At 29.0% G+C, this 14862-nt stretch overlaps 2 long non-coding RNA genes across 2 annotated transcripts in view; both read right to left on the bottom strand.

Moving 5' to 3' along the window:
- LOC136984351 (uncharacterized) overlaps nt 1-14629 on the bottom strand; it is a 45114-nt gene extending 30485 nt beyond the window's left edge. The window contains exon 1 of the long non-coding RNA XR_010882177.1: nt 14244-14629. This is a non-coding gene — a long non-coding RNA (uncharacterized lncRNA). The remainder of the gene's footprint in view (nt 1-14243) is intronic.
- Nucleotides 197-2664, bottom strand: LOC136984352 (uncharacterized). Its single transcript, XR_010882178.1, has 2 exons — nt 2399-2664; nt 197-611 (listed from the first exon to the last, which is right to left on the bottom strand). It is a non-coding gene; the product is annotated as an uncharacterized lncRNA (long non-coding RNA).
- Nucleotides 14630-14862: the final 233 nt, after the last annotated feature.

Genomic DNA, 14862 nt, shown 5'->3' with positions numbered 1-14862 from the left:
GGACTATACTGTTAATGTGGTGTATTGGTCCCGAAAGGAAGTAATGCAAAAATATAGCTCGATGTCAAAGACCTATTTTTAACGATTTTAATATCGTGACAGTAATGTATTCACATCTATCAACTTAACAACATAAATTTTCATACGTAATAAGGTGGCATTTTAGCATCGTACCAAAAGCTACGCTGCTACAAAATAAAGTTTAGAACTTTTTAATTTATTAAAGAAACGTGTATACAAATTTAATGAGTCTTGATAATGATAATAACGATAGGACGATACAACTAAGAATGCCAACTTAGTTTTTATTCTTATACATCATCAACACGCGTGATGCAACCAGAGATAAGATCATCAACACCGGATCAAAATATAACCTACTGAGTTAGATTTCAATCGGGAACAATTGTGAGATTTTTCTAGAACACCCACGAGTTTACAACCCGCTTCCTGTCGATTGGGTGTTAGGTATAACCCAGGGAACAAAAGGTGAAGTGGATACGAGCCCCCGATTCTGTCGACGACTAAAGTGAATATTCGGGACAAAACCGAACCCGACCCTTATTTCCTGGCACTGCCAAGCTATTATATACAAGCGAGATGTTCTAATTCTGTAAAAACAAAGAAAAACTTGAACGGAATTAACATGTAAATGGAACGTAGTTGATATATCAATGTTAATAAGCGTAAAATATATCTATTTGTAAATATTTAAAATCCTAAACTGAATAAACAAGCCATAAAAATATTTAAAATCTCAATTTTACAAATTAATACATCAGTTTATTTTATTATACTTAAGTAAATATGTTTTCTTTAAGCACCGACTTCTGCATTTTATGATTTTATTATAGGTTTAATACGCGAGAAAATAAAAAGAAAAGACAGAAAAATATATAATGATTCGAAATAATATAAAATAATTTATATATTTTTATCAGAATTTATTGGAGAAAATGGAAACGTTGGATTACTCTCCGACATTCCTCAATAACATAAACTGAAATCTAATAGAAAAATGAAGATTGCTTTCCTCTCCTTGAAACTGTTAATGAATGAAATGTATTCTACGTAAGAGAAACAAAGTTTCTTTTTAATACGTCAATAGAAAAGTGTATTATTGTCGAGCTGTTGGAATTTCATTTCCAAGTTTCTTTTTCTAATTTATTGTAATTAAATTTATGATTACATAAATTTGTATTCGCAAAACTCTTAAAACTGGATGCTTGACTAAAGAAATTTTCAAATTTCATTGGCAAAACTCATCATGATTGTGAAAATTAATTTAAATTTGAATATAAATTAATATTATTTTTATATAAATAATTTACATGTTTTTATCAGAATTTATTCAAAATATCGAAACGTTTGTTCCTCAATAACATAAAACAAACTATTAGTAGTAAAAAATATAAGTATTTTATTTGAAAAAGTAGTAAAGACTAAGTGTTATATCTATGTTTTTGAGTATTCATATTGAATATTGTTGTGTATACTGGATAAATTTTACTAAAAATCCAGTTTCAATCATTCGTCTACCCTTTACGAACACTTTTAAATGTTAGAAACTAGCAAAAGATATTGAGTTTTAGGACAATTTGTGGATATTTCTAATGCATTTACCGGGTCAAAAGTAGCAAAATATGGCAAGGAAAATTTATTAACCATACACTCTACTAATTATGAAATGTATCTGTTATGTTAGTGGCTCACGAGAACTATTATGCCAATTGGATTAATAATATTGTGTACAGTACCTTATGGGTATAGTATACTTGTATAGTACAATACGAGACTTTTCCAATTTATCATGACTTTTTTACTCTCGTATTAAAAATATAATAAGTCTAAATTTCTTAAGGGACTGAAAATATGAAGATAATTATATGATGACAAAGTTTTACATTTGATCTCGTTGCATCTCGAAGAAGATTTTTATGAATTTCAAAATAATTATTTTATTAATTACACTTTAATATGTTGGAAAGAAAATCTTAAAATTTATGTGATTACCAGTTGGAATAATTATTTATCATGTCGATAAGATTAGTGGCCTCAATCGTGTTTCGATTAATAATTACCTCATAAAACTCTTTTGATGGTTTATCAGAATAGGAGACTTCATCTGGGTCACATTTCGAAAGAAGACGGCACTTTGGCTGGATAACAACTTGGAGGGACCCACCCAATTTCCAAAAAAATTTCCGCTTTTTAAGTGTATAGTTGTACAATTCTAATCACTGGAAATTAGATTAGTAGTGTTTCCAATTGTCCAAATTTATGATAAATTTTTAAGACTAAGTTTATAGGCCTAAGTATTTTATAACCGAGTGTTTCTATTCCTTTAATTTAAAGATATTTTTTAAGAAATAAAGTAAAAATTAGTTTGTACTCTTACTTTTTTTCTAGTTGTTGCAGATCCATTTTACAAAGGAGCTAAACCAGAAATATTTGCGTGCTTTACGAAGATCTTTAGCTTTCCTTTTCAGTAGCAGAATAGATTAAATTTTGAAAAACGATGACAGGACCAATGAGGTAGAGTCATAAACTTTCTAACGAGGGAGTTAACGGTAAAGAGAAGCAAAACAGCTCCTCTTCCACCCATACGGCTCGCTACGCTCTTAAAAGCTGAATAGGCCAAGTTCCCTGTTATGACTTCGTTATAGTCAAAGTTTATAAACTCGAATTAACATTCGACAAGCACAGAATTATTTTTAAAGTTATTTTCTTAACTCCCAAATGTTGCTTTTGTAAAACTTTCTAATTATCTCTATGAATTCGACATTGACAGTAACTTTTTACGTAGAAGATAAATTATTCTCAATATATATAAATGCAGTAATATTAAAATAACTAGAGGCTAGTCAAAAATGTTAGAAATAAGCCGAAAGTTTTAAATTCTTGTAACTCTTTGTTGTTTTTTTTATTATTATTTTTCTTGTGAATGAAAGTTGTAGTGCGGGAAGAGGGGCGAAAAGCCATATCTGTGATAATAGCGAAGCCGCCGGACTGTCTCTGCAATTAATGTTCCTCTCTTCCACTTAACGATCGGTGCATTTTCCTAATTACAACATCCAATTTCTCTTTCTACTTTAGGTTGATTGAAGCGAAAGCCCTCTATTGCCGAAATTGGGCCTGTACTACAGACGTTGGGCCGAAAACAAAAGGTCACTTTATTCTGGCATATTTGTAATTGTACGATACACTGTTTCATTCCACGTTTAAACTTCTCCACATTCTTCCGGATGGAGTTTTATTCTTGTTTTAGACGTCCCCACTGGTACCAGACCTTAATCACGAACATAAATAACTCGGCTCAGTTGTAGGCCTACAACTTGAAACTTATTCAATGGATATCATTTATGAACTATTACATTATTAACGCGATGAAAAAGGGAATTTGCATGGCGAATGTATGGGAGAAGGCCAGCTGAGGTATTTCACATCGCAAAACTCTGATTGGATTGTGAATAATGCAAAAGGTCCCCGGGTTGCTCTTCTTCTTCCGTAACCCTTATCATTAAGTGAGGATCTGTATGTCGGAGGGTGGGACCGTAACACGTGTGGGCCACTCGGCGCCCTCAACTCTAATGGGAGGTCTTCGTGCAACTATCTCTCGTCCGGATTGGTTTTATTTCTCCAAAAAAGGAGATTCGTTGCAATATTTTCTAGTTTGGGTTTCCGCGGATAGAAAACTCTCCGAAAAAAACTGAAAAATAAATTTGTAGAAGCGAAGTGAGGGAAGAGTTAAACGAAATCTTCAATGGTCCTTACATAGATGAACATGATCACGCACGATCAGCTTCGCTTCTTCTATTTATAGAAGCAACTTTAATAGGACACGTGTCTCGCTGCACAATTAATAGCTGTACTTTACATGAACATTAACCCTGGCATTAGCTACGCATGCCTAAAGCTTAATTTCTTTTAAAAAAAGAAAAAGAAGAGAGATCAACTGAGAGGAAGAAGAAGAAAAGATAGTTATTTCTAGCCATCCTCCTTCATTTCTTGCTTTCGTTTCAATTTTTCTTAGACTTTAATCTTTCTTTTTCGAATTACGTGTCTCAATTGTTTTCGAATCACGTCTTTATATTAAAAAAAAAAAAAAAAAAAAAAAAAAAAAAAAAAAAAAAAATTCATTGTGACGTTTATCTCATAGTTTTTCTTTATTTATGACGTGAATGTTCGATATAATTGTCATCCGCCACAAAGATATTACTCCATGCTGCAGTGACAGATGATATTTTATAATCATTTTAATGATTTACATCTCGGAAGATGATCCAATTCTCGATTAATATTTTCAGTCAATGCAATAGAGATCAATTATATATAGGCCACGAAGGCTTACATTAATTCTTTCTTTTCTTTAACAGAAATATTAAATATGGAATTTTTTTAAAAGTAAAATAATTATATAAATTCCTGTCATAATTTATTATTATATGTAGGACATAATCCAACCCTTCAGGCATACTTTATTCCCAAATTTTTTTCCTCTCTTAATGTCTACATTAACAATTAGGGTCTAATCTCTTTCTTATCGTAACTTAAGAGTTAATATCCCTTATATTTTTCAAATAATAAATCTATAAAAGTATTTTGTTTATATCAATCAAGCCCTATAATTATCTATAAGCACAAAAATCGCATCTATAATTATATAAATTGCAATATAAGTCTAAATATGGAGCGAAATAATTTAAATTACATTAAAATAAAATATTAAAAAATGAAAGAAGAAAATACATATAATTTTTCATATAAATTGAATATTTTTTTATTTTTTTATTTAACAAGTTTATAGAATAGAAGCGCTAAATGTGTATTACAATTCATCGAATATTTTCTCATTTAAAGAGCAAAATGTTTTAATTTATTCATTTAATTTTGTGAAATACTTTAACATACTTTAAATACCTTTAAAATATTATAAAATTAAAGTTTATTGTGAGCTTTACCTTAGTTTTTCAAGTATATTTACTTGTAAAACCTTTCAATACATAAGCAGCATATTTTAATGCTTCCTTATGTATTGAACAGTACTAGAAAAATGCATAATTCGAGCAATATTTAATTAAGTATTTTTTATATTTATTTAATTAACCTAATTCTGTATAGCATTAATTGATGAAGAATTTAGAAATTGCAAAATGAAGATCTACGGTTTGCGATAGAAACGAATAATTATCAGATATTTGTTTTTAAATGCGATAAGCAAAATAGTTTCATATAAATAAAGTATTTTTTCAAAAAAAAAACTGAAGTATTCTAAGAGAATTTAGATTTTATGCGCATTTACAATGGAAATATTCACAGAAAATATCAATAGTTTCATATTTCGATCATTCAAATGCGCTTTTAGATCATTTTACATTTTAAGATAATCATGAATTCTATTTACATAAAAGGCCTTTGGAACCGTAATCCTTTCTCGTCTTTTAATTTCACCGAAAAACTTTGTAATCCTATGTAAAAATTTCAAATTTTGTTATAAAATTTTCTCTTTTTTTTAAAAAAAAAGAGCACTATTAACTTACTTGATTCAATTTTTTACAGGCAACCACTCAATAATACGCAGGCACAAGCGCTGTTAAGAAACAAAAACATTACGCTATTAAAGTTCCTTTTCTGAATGTTGTTATGTTTTATTCTGATTAATTTATTTAAGAGGATTGTACGCTATTTTTTATTGCCGGATTTTAATTATTGTAATCACAACTAACGAAATCAGCGCTACTTATTTCAATGTTGATGATTTTTCATAAATTTTAATTGTAATAACTTCAACCGACGGAAAAATCATAAGCGAAACTAAATAAGTTTTTTTTTTTCATTGATTTTAGCGTTATATTTTCAAAAAGAATAAGTTAAATCATTTAAATTTCTTTTAATATTACTTTCGCATTATTGTATTTAAGATTAACTCATTTATAATTAATTTATGCTCAACACATAACGTCGAACTAACTGAAATTTATTCATAATCCATATTTCTCTTTGCATTAAATTCTTCTTCTATTTTCTAAATTAATAATTATCGATCAAAAGTATTAAAATTTAATAATTATGACGTTTACATTTAAACGTGTTCATATTTAACCCCTGTTAATTGAAGAAAAATATGAATTCGCACGTCTTACGTTTATAAGAATGTACTAAACTTTAATGGAGTGAATGCTAATGTTAAAAAGTTTATATTATAATTTAATTAAGTATATATTAAATAATTTTCTAAGACATATTTACAGTCCATTACGTTATTTTCATAATAATTATTTGAATTATATTGATATTAACCTATTGCGCTTTCGTTACTGTAAGGGCTGCTTATAAATGTTTTCTTCATTTAAAAACATTCATAAATACATATTTCGCAATTATTATTAATAAAATAAGTAATTTCGGATAAAGTGATAATGTTTTTCTTTCTTTTAAGCAAAATAATTCGTATGAAAATTGATATTCTTCGATAAAATATGCCGCATTCCGATAGATACACATAGGCATAACGCCTATTAAACAAGCTTTAAATACTTTATAGACTTGTTTAAATTAGAAATGGCTGCTAATGTATAGATTATAATACGAAATTGTGCCGTATAAGACAACGCAAATCATTCATTTCGCTTATTTACGCCGATGGTTGTTCAGAAACTGACAAAGATGGGAACATTATCCTAAAATAGAATAGAAATTACATCTAAGTTTAATAGTCGAATATTAATTCGTAGCAAGGAACTAAAGAATATACCTTCATTAAAATATATCGAATAGGCCTACAATTATCTCAATACTTTTATTAAGTATCGTTTTTTCGAGTTCGTTTTCGCGGTGTAAATAAAAATAAGTACGGCTTAGCTTTTCGGCTCTAATTAATTTATTTTCTTTAGAAAACTTATAATATATAAAACGTATAAAACATTCTCTTATTTTTATAAAACTTCATATCTATTAGATCTCATTCTAACGTTCAATCCTTTCGAAAAATCTCTTTGTTTTTGCTTTGATTCTTTGAAAATATTCGTTTTCTCGCTCGTCTTCAATGGTAAAATTGAAAAACTGTTGTTTTTTTCACTTTAGATTATTATACGCGACTAAACAAAGCAGATTTAGTGTATTTAAGTGTAACCATTTAATCCAAATAAGCTTAGAAAAGTAACGATACGCCGTTTATCCATTATACTTAACGTTCTTAAAAGCCTGTCTCGTTTCGTTTAATATCTTCGAATTATATATTATTTGCAAAATATTTAAGATAAATATTATTAATTTAAAATATATAAAATACGAAAAATTTTATTTTTTAAACTTTGTTACAATAATATCTTGCAAAAATGTTGTATTGAATATTCGAATAAAAATTCATCCCGTTCAATTCTTTCGCCTTTTTTTTTTTTGGCAAATTTTCTTAAGATTAATTAAAATTTTAATATGCAACTTTAATTATTTCTGCAGTTTTTTCCCCTCTCATTTACTTAATACCGTAAAATATATTTACGCAACTTCAGCTTGAGTTTTACGCAAGATTATACGCTACTCAAGCCTATTGCAAAAACAGAAAACTCGCATAAAATTCTTCAAACGATGATATTTTAATCAGCGGAAGAGTTAGATTTATTATATTTATAACATAAACGAATCTACTTTAGAAACAAAAATTGATAATTTAAATCATCCGAAAATCTAGAAGCATTCAGCAGGTATAACAATTTATTTCGGGAGCTTGTATTCAATAAACAGTATAAGAGCTACGAATATCTTAAATTAAGATTAAAGACAAGATTGTAGGATAAATTAATTCTTTTTCTAATTAAGCTCGCGAGTATTACTCGCATCTTCTAAGTACAAATCACTCGAAATATCTATGTTAAATTAAGTGAATAGGCCTATAAAGTTACTATCCACTCGTAAGCGTATTAAGCGTAGAACTTCTACAATAAATTATTAAAACGGAAGAAAAACACAAGATATTGATTTACGATAATTTAAAATTAAGATACTGGAATCTCCTTTTGTTTTAGTTGTTTAGTAATTTCATAAAATAGTTATGCATGAATGTGTTTTGATAGAAAGCCAAGATATTCGGCCGAAATGACCGAATGATTTTAAGTTATAAAAGCTTTTCAACAAAATTCTTTCTATAATTTCAATAATGATACAGCATTTCTGACTTGCAATATTCAAAAAATGTTGACCATTTCCACATTTACGAAGGAAATTGCTTCAAAAATAATTGTAGTATAAGAATGAGTAGTATATTATTTTAACAAAAAATATTTCATTACTAATATAATAAATTCATGCTTATTATCAATACCTGTGCCATATTTTTCATAATATAACTCATTTTTATGAAATGATAATGAAATTTACTTGTAAATAAATATTGATTTAGTATAAAAAGCGTTTTTTTTTGTTTTTTTTAAATGAAAGACTAAGTATAAAATGTAATAGACTATATCTATTATTGTATAGTTCTAGGCCTTATAATCTTTGCTAAAATTAAATTAAATTCATTAATTTAATTACAGTAAGAAAGAATTTACAGAAAACTTGTTAAATTCTATTCTCTTTCTTTATTTTTTCCTATACGTTGAAAGATATTTATTTTCAAAATGAAAAAGAAACTTTGAGCTTTTTACGTCTATAAAGTATTAAAGACATTTAAGGTTTTCGGGCCTGCTATATTATATTTCATCGAATTTATTTGGCAACGATACACGAAAGCTTCTGGTAAGATTCTGCCGGAATTCAATTTATAAATAAAATAAAAATTGATCGATTTAACTAGAAACTGGACAAACCTTTTGATTAAATTGATCGAAATATACAGAATCATATAAACTGTATCAAAGTTACACTTAGGTGCTTTATTTCTACCTCAAAATATTTCTGTTTAAATTGAGAAAACGAACGAATTCGAATTAGAAATTCTTCAATAACTCGGCTAGATCCAGCGTGTCATTGGAAAATTCGTTTTTCTGTAGTTAAAAAAAATTCTAAGCGAACCAAATGAAGGTATAAAAGATTAAAAAAAAACGAAAATAAAAACTTTTCTACTGCTTCTGTAGTGTAAAACTCAATCTCTCGTGCTTGCTTTAGGCCTTTTAGTTATTTTGCATCGCTAGAAGGCTCGGACTTTCGCATGTGGAGTCCAATAATTACCTTTTATTTTGTGGTGGGCACGCTAAACCGCAAAATTGCAGTTGTCAGTCGTTCATCCGTAACTTCCTGACTCAAGAAAATATTTTTTTTTGGGATACTTATCGAACAATATTTTAATTTTTAAACTGTAGTGCCATTCACACTGTAGAAATGTTACTTTAGTTTAGAGTTTCGTATTTTTCTCATCACAGAAATCCTGCTGTTCTTTAATGAATATTTAGTTTTTCAGTCTCTTGAAGAATGTTTACAGTTTATCCCAGATAATTGCGGAATGTAGCTCTTATGATATTTATTATCGTCTAACTGATGCATTTAACTGATAAATATAAAATTGTTTTCTTAATTAACGTATAATACGCACTTAAAATAGCTATAAAGTAGCTATTTTCCATCGTTATATTACATTAATCTCTAATTTTTCGTATATATAACACGAATATTATTTTATAATTTATTTATTTACATCTATATAGTTGAAGTTGTGTAAGATATAGGGTGAAAGAAAGTAGGATTTTCAAGTTTTCGACGGAAAAATTAATCTTAATAATAGCTTAACATCATCTGAAAATAACGTATTACAATTTACTCTTACGTAGCTTATGATTGAAGTAAAAAATAATTGTAAATCAAATTAAAATCTGACTAAAAATTCATGAAAGAAATGTCAATGGGCCAGTGATCCTCGATGGTATATCTTTTTCCGTATCTATCATCAGCGATCAGAGAAGTGAAAACGCAATTGGTTTACCACAATGTGTCGAAAACGCAAGAATTGCTGGGGAATTTGATAATGAGTACCCAATGACTGTTTTGGAAATTTTTGCCCCTAATAGGTTGGGTTACAAGCTGAGTATGTGAGAACCTCATGCGACAACATGGGATTTTAAAACGGATAAATTGATACAGGTGCAACCAGTAGAGGGCACGAATTGTAAAAATGCTAAAAAGAATCTCACGACATGTGACGTGACAATATTAGGGGACAGGAAACATGGAACTGTCGCTTAGCAACAGGTCAAGCATAATATGCGACAACATCCAGTAGAAGGGCCTTTAGATAAACCGGTCCAACGTGGACAGCGAAGGTCATGCACCAACAATGAGCAAATAAAACATTTGGTAGGTAATTACTTCTTGGAAGTGATTTCTCTTATTATTCTAGCGTCTTGTTGGCGTCCCGCCATTTTGCCTAACGATACTGAGGGGGCTGCCTCCAATTACAGTCACCCCCTCCATCAGAACCTTCACTGTATTTTCGATAGAGCGCGACTATTTTTATCGAATTCTTAGAAATTCACACTTCCTATTATCACCCAAGAAAATTCTGTGACATCATAACAGTTACGCGTGCGTAAATGGAATCTACCCGATAAGGCCTCTGGAGGTTGGGGCCCAAACTTTTGAACTTCTCTCCTCTTCTCTCGAAATAATTAAAATTCCTTACATTTAAAACTAAATCTAATTATATATATTAGTTAACACTATCAATTAATGATAATTAAGTAATATAAAACACGTAACACTCCCAATGAAATTCAGTTCTGAACACAGCCACATGCAATGAGATTCAAGTACAAGATAGCTCAAATATGTACGAATTAAACACATGCTATCACATATCGTGGCATGCTTCATATTTACAATTAAATTACCATTTAAACTGACTAGTTTTACCAATAAATACACACTTTAAATTTAATAAAATAATATACATTGTCGAATTCGCCGAAATGCTGCAGAAATTCGTGGCCTACTTTCTAATAGTGTAGATCTAAGGCATTAATACTAGGTCCTAAATACCCAGAAGACCTCGTCTACGTGTTAATATATGTGAACGAAACGAATAAATGCTTACTTAAAATAGGTTCCACGGCCGAAAAGCTTCTTGTCGACGCAATCTGGTACAATTTTTAACAATAAGAGGTCTATTTACAACCAGAAAAAAGGCTTATATTTCTAGGTCTAACAAAAGCATCACGCGATAGAAGCGAACAATAAACTATTGTCGGCAATTATTAGATATAAATTTTTTTTATTATAAATTGAAAAAGAATTAGTATAAGCATAATGCACATGAGGTCCCGGAGGGACGTTTAGGTGAAGTATTGTCCGTTTATCGAGCGTTTTAATAATTTAAACCTTTTCAACTTTTCTACACGAGTTTATGTGTTTGCAATTTTTATCGTTTAACTCAAAGTTAAATCTGTCACGTGATGGCTTTGCATATTCTTTCATACGAAAATTGGATAAGTAATCTCTCTATTATTATTTTTTTATTTTTCTTCTTCCCGAATTTGCGTGAGAACTCAACAGATGCAGATTGGTGCTCTTTATGACAAATTACTTCGAGAAATGAAAAGCAAAATTAAAAACCAAAAGGTCAAAGGTTAATAGTCTGGCTTTGATTCTTTAGGTGCGTTAATTCTCATTTAAAAACGAATGAAAATTATTATTGTAAACTCGAACATCTGCAGAAGAATTCATTAGAAAAAGGAAGAGATTAAACCCTGTTTGATCTCGAGTGTAAGTGAAAACAGCTTTATACAAGCTCAAAAGAAACCAAAGAAGAGGTGTTACGACTTGTGTAAAGGGCGTGTGCGAGTCAAACTTTATTAAGCCAAAAACAAACTCAAACTCATTTTCGGATTACTCTGACATTTTTATCCTTGAATTGAACAGGGAAATAAGATATTTAAATATAAAACCAATTTTATTCAAATTTAAGAATGTTGTCGCTAGTTAGGTCTTGTTAAGAATATTTATATTCATGCAAATTAGCAATATTATTTTTTAAACATCTATAAAACTATGCATGAGTGAGCTTCGGCATTTACAAAAGAGAAGCTCTATCTACGAAGCGTTATATCAAGCATATCAAACGAGTAAATAACTAAATAAAAACTTATCGTAAATTCTAAGAAATTTTGTAACATTTTGAAAGGAAGTGAGTACGAATTTTTTTTCGAAATATTTAAAGTAATAATTTTCGAATTATTTTCTTTTGGCGTAAATCAAAATTCGGTTAATTAGTTTGCAGTTCGGAAAGCAGATGGCACTACGAGTCAAAAGAGAGAAATTTGGGATTTTATCAGTTTAAAACATCATGGAAAAATGAAAAATTACTAAATCGAAAATTATCCGTCTAATAATAAGCGAATTGACTTAAAAAAATAATATAAAAATAGCAAAAAATAAAAAATAAAAAAAAAATTACGGAATAATAATAATAATAATTTAATTACTCGGATATCAATGAAAATTATATATTAATATTTTAATGATAATGTTTACTGTTATATAAAAGACAATGAATGTTTAAAGATAGCCCGAAGTATGCATCTCATCCCGTTGCTGTGTGTGGACGCCCAAAGGGACGAAAGTTGTTGACAGCTTGACAAACAAGCTTCGTCAAAGGATAAAACCTGGATGGAATTCATTAAAATATCATTTGATTGACGATGTTTTAAATAAATTTTAATCGAGTTTTCTCCACCATCGCGTAATTCCATATCAACCTTCTCTTAAGATTCACATCTTCAAGTCGGAGATATCTTTCCATTTAGCTACATCATTACAATGACATGCAATACATTTCCATCGTATAATTTTTTGTTTTTTTAAATTTTGCTTTATTAATTTTCTTTATTAATAAATAAATAAATAATATATATATATATATATATATATTATTTCATTTAAATAATTCTGTAAAATTTTACTCTCTCAATATTTTGTATTTGCGTGGATTTAAATAGGGGATGGCTACCTTTTGCTTCGTGGCATTACTTAAAAAGATTTGCAATAAAAAAATTTACGTCATCATTCATTAAATTTTAATTAAATATATATATATATATTACTTATTCTTTTATCTAAATTAATACGTGTACTTTTAATTAAATTTTTATATTTCTTATGCATGAAGTACAGTACAGTTGAGAAATTTTCGAATTGTTGCGTCTAATTTATTGAGAAATAGAGCCTATTAGGCCTACATATAGGGCCTATATTTATTTATTTAGCCTATGTTAACAGAAATTTTATCTTATTAACCATCTAAGTTAGTTTTACGAAGATCTTAAATGAGATTTATATTTTTGCATTTACATTGCTTATCGTTATTTTGTATAATTATATATAATACTTTAAATTTTTTATAACAATTATTTCCATAAATAAACATTTTTATGGATTTTTTCTACAATTTTTTTAAATTTTTCCGAACATCTTTTGCTTTATTCCTTTCGAAATCAGTTCAAAAAATAAATTATTTTCTGTTTTATTTATTTTTATCATTATTAATTTTTCATACACGCCTTCAATTTTTTTTATGTAAGGCCATTCAATTTTTTTCAAATTTTTAATGATAAATTTAAATTACAAGCGAGTTCAACTTGTTTTTTTTTTCGACTGTTATTTACCGTATTTTCTTCACGTTTTCAAATACTTTTATTAATTTTTATTATTATTATTATCAGTTTTTACCCTAGGAAAGTAGTAAATAACAAATTATTACTGACTTACGACTGATTAGAAGGAGCTTTGTCAATATCCCATTAGCATACCCTATATACACACAGCGTATTTGTCGAACAGAAAAGAGCCAGTCGTTATAGCGACAAATGCAATTTTTGTCAACACGCATAAATAATTGGCCAAAACAACAATTATCGATAATATACGCTCACTTCTGTAAATTAGTCACAAGCCACTTAATTATAAAATCATTAACGACAAATGTCAAACCAAAACTTCGATGAGTTTTAAATATTTTATTAACTTTAATAATAAGTCATTTTTGAAATTCGATATGAATTATATTATTCTATAGAGAATAAAATATATATTATTCTAGTGTTGTATGTTATATATTATTTTTCATGTAGTGAATAGCGGCAGATTAATGCTTAAACTCTCCTCTTGCGATTACTCGATCTTAAATGTCGTAACTAGGCCTATTGAATTTAGATTTATAATTAAAATTTCCCGTAGTTTTGAAACTGCATTGAGTTAGGATTTAAGTTGAAACGGATTTTGGAAGAAATGTATTAAATGAAAACAAAATATTCACTTACCTACATTGAAAACCATTGGTAATCGGTTGTCAGAGCGAAATACGTATGTAGGGCAGTGGTAGCCTATAGGCCAACTGGAAAAGTGTCTCCTATGTCAAATGATGTGAGTTTTATCACAATAGCATAAAGACAGGTGGCAATTTCCTCCGTAATAACATCTTGTGTACGGGACAGGTGCGACATGTGTCGCCCTCTCGATCTGGACACGGGTCAATCACTCAGCCCTTGCCCTTTTTGCTTAACGCTTCTCGGAAAAACACTCGCTGAGACTTTTCCTCTATTGTTTATTACAGTGGCTTTTATCACCTCTTTTTCTACTCTACCAGCTTTAAATTCTCTCAAGAGATTTACTCGGAGAATAGACTAGATGAGAAATTGCTTTTGTGTGGTTTACACCTCTTTCTAGTGAAATATCTTCTTGTTTTTACCTTTTTTTTAAAGGCTTTTTCGCTGTAACGTTTTATTTTACCAGTGTCTGGCCTACCGAAAAGCCCTGGAAGGGAAAAGAGCCAATTAAATTGTAAAATTCTCATTAAAAAAATTTTATATCTGCAAAAGTTCCGCCAAGAAATAGTTATGTTTTAGAGACATTATAACTCTACAGACTATAGTTGTAAAC

Source organism: Centruroides vittatus, unplaced genomic scaffold (genome assembly GCF_030686945.1).
Source record: "Centruroides vittatus isolate TY-2023 unplaced genomic scaffold, ASM3068694v2 contig_914, whole genome shotgun sequence".
Lineage (NCBI taxonomy): Eukaryota > Metazoa > Arthropoda > Arachnida > Scorpiones > Buthidae > Centruroides > Centruroides vittatus.
This window is presented reverse-complemented; position numbering and strand designations above follow the sequence as displayed.